Consider the following 3,492-nt stretch of genomic DNA (forward strand, 5'->3'; position numbering starts at 1 on the left):
CAAACAACTTTATTTTTTTCTTATTTTCAAAATAGTTCTATTATGTTATTTAGCATGCCCATTTTCTAATTATTTCTTGATTCAGTTAGAGTTCTTCGAAATTAGTAAAATTTTTTCTTTCAATTACATTTCAAGTATTAATATTTAATCAACATTCATTTCTCTCAAATACTGCCATTCGTCTAATATACTTCATCCAAAAACTCATTTTTTTGACATTTAATTATTGGTTACTATGAAAACTTTTTAAATACTGAATCACAGAAGAGATTATTTAACAATGTGAAGAGTTTCTCCTATTGCTTTAGAATCGTAAACAGTCATTTTGTATGAATTTAAAAAAAATGTGTTCAAACTAATCTTCAATGAAAATCGACTAACGGTATCAAAATCTAGGAAATCACAACGGAGAATATCGGGAATGAGAAGATCAAAACCAGTTTGATTGCCTGAGTTATCGAAGAAGATTTTATTTCTATTTATTACAATGCATTTTTCTTTATTAATTTAACTTGATGAAATTTTGAGGCGTTAATAATAATCATAGTTAACATCATTTTGATTTCGCCTGGAAATCAAACCACTTTTAATATTTTCAGTCTTGTTTTCCGGAGTAGTGATTCATTAGATTTCTATAGCTTTTGTATTTTTCTCCTTCAAATATTAATTGCGTCCACTATTGTATCATTTCTTTTACTTCATTTTTGAAAAGAATTCTAAGTATGTTCAATAAGCTTAACACCTTGCACATGCATATTTACATATTCTTCATAACTCACTAAATAAAATAAAATTTTCAAAATATTTTTATGTTCCAGTGTATATTATAATAGTTTTAGAATAACTAGTTATTTCTGCCATTGGAGACTAGTTATTTCAGCCATAGTTAACACTGTTTATAGAAAGAAGAAATTACAACATTTCATCAATGTAATATAACTGCATCTTTTTTTTTTTTTTTTNTTTTTTTTTTTTTTTAAATAATATATCAATTTCTTTCTTCTTGTTTCTTATCATATTATACAATTTATAATTTAAAGAAATATAAATAAAATACATACCTATTAAACTTAAATTAAAGTCCATAAGCCGCACTCTGGCTAGCAGAAATGAATTTTCTACATTTAGATTGGGGAATAATCCGAACGCAAGTTGGCGACGAGTTCCGTTTGCTCACCGAGAATGGAAGTTTCTGGCGGAGGGAACCTGTTTTCCTTATTCATGACGTTTACGCCTCTTCCTTCTCATTGGCTCAAGTTCCCTGAGTACTCCTTAGAACTTATCGGTTAAGATATATCAGTTATCAAGTAACCGGTTCCAACTCCTAGTTCTTAAATAACGTGTACAAAATCTTAGTTTTTGAATAACGTACCAATAACGGTGTTAATTCCGAAGGATAAATCTTATTTTGCAAGCGTCTAAAAAAAAAGTCATTAATCCTTTTTTTTTCAAAGAAAAAAAAGAAAAAAAGAAGAAGAAAATCTATTTGACTTAAAATTAATGAGATTACACTTGAATAAAAGTTTTAAGAAGTCCTCAGAGTTAAAAAATTTTTTTTTTCTATGAAATATAATTCATATTTAATTCAAAACATTTTATTCATTTTAAAATGGGATGAAGATTTAATTGAACTATGCATTTTTCAATACAAAATGCATATATGAAATTCCTTACAAAGAAATCGATATTATGATAAATCAAGATATATATCTGAGGAAAACGGGTCTAAGAAAGCTGAGACATTTAAAATGTTTTACTTAAACCTTTTATCAATTTTTTATTAGGATGAAGATTCGATGAAAATTATTTCAAAAGTTCAATTTCAGATGTAAGGAAATTTTATGAAAGTTATTTTTATTGAAGTACACTGCAAAAATTGCTTATTGCTTTTGTCGCTGAATTAAGCATTTCAGATGCGTAATTAGGAAAAAAAGTCATTTTTTAAATGGCAAATACAAATTAGAAATTCTTCACTAAGAAATCTATATTGATATGTTAATTAATGACCTGAAATCGATTTGAGGAAGTGGGTCTAAGGAAGCACTTTGTACATTAAAAAAAAGAAAGCAATTGCCTTACTTGTTTGCTTTTTTAGATGCAACAGATTTCATTAAATTGTTTTTCGTTAAATTAAGCATTTAATCAGAAGAAAGTGATAAGTTTAAATTTGAAATAAATATAAAAAATTATTCACAAAGCCATCGATACTCTTACGCAAATAATAAATTAAAATAGATCTGAAAAAACAGATTTGAGAAAGCAATTAATACATTTAAAGTGTTCTACTTTAACCTTATTATTTTATTCATTTTCAATTAAAATGTAGCTTTTAATGAAACTACTCTGATAGTTGGCAGTTTCGAAAGTGATAAAAGTTATTAAAAAAAAACTTTATTATCATTCGATTATACTAGGCACTTTAATTTAACCTCATAATTTTATTCACCTTCAATAAGGATGAAGATTTTAATGATACTACTTCACTAGTTTGCAGTATCAAATCTGATAAAAATTCAGAAAACCGAGTTTTATTTAATTGTAATCTCATCAAATTTTTTGTAACATTATTATTTTATTCATTTTCAATTCGGATGAAGATTTCATTGAGACTAATTTAATAGTTTGCAATTTCAAAAGTGATTAAATTACAAGAAACAAAATTTAATTCATAATTTATACGACTCAAAAAGAGTTCAATTGTTTACAGCATTACTGAATTAGATATTACATAAAAGTATAAGGAAAAAAAAAGTAACAGTGGATTCAAAATAAAATAATAAGAAAATTCTCACAGAAAAATCGACATTTTTACGCAAAATAATAATTAATTGGGGAATATCATAGGAAATATCATAGGAAATGGATCTACGAAAGCAATTTATAAACGGAATCGGTTGAAAAGTTCCTGATAAATCGAATTTTACCTATCTCACTTTTTTCAAATCTGATTTATTTGGAACTATTCGTCCGATTTGACTCAAATTTTGTATTTTGCCATGTAAATACATAATATATTCTTAAATACATAATATACTGTAAATACATAAGGATAATACATAATATATGTAAATACATAAGTACTGTAAATACATACATCTGTAAATACATAATATATTCTTAAATAATTATATTCTTAAATAAAAAGCAAAAAATTGTATAACTTACAATTCAAAATTTTTCGACCATTCTGAAATAAAATAAGAAAAAATAATAAATATTTATTAAAATTTTCTTTTTGCATGGAATTATCTTCGGATAAACAAGTTTTATAATTGTGTTCAGAAATTTTCAATTCGCTTAAAAAATTCTCGAAATATGATGAAATACGTAAAAGTAAAATTAACGTTAAGGGGCCTAAATTTCGATCGTTCTCCTGACTAAACTATTAGGACCATATTTCCCAGATTGTGGCAACGCCCTATATTTTGGGGGTCAGAAATAAGAATCCGTCGACAAAAAGGTATGTTTTTATTCAGAGAAAGTAAGTGTCTG

The sequence above is a fragment of the Parasteatoda tepidariorum genome, chromosome 1, assembly GCF_043381705.1.
Source record: "Parasteatoda tepidariorum isolate YZ-2023 chromosome 1, CAS_Ptep_4.0, whole genome shotgun sequence".
Classification (NCBI taxonomy): domain Eukaryota; kingdom Metazoa; phylum Arthropoda; class Arachnida; order Araneae; family Theridiidae; genus Parasteatoda; species Parasteatoda tepidariorum.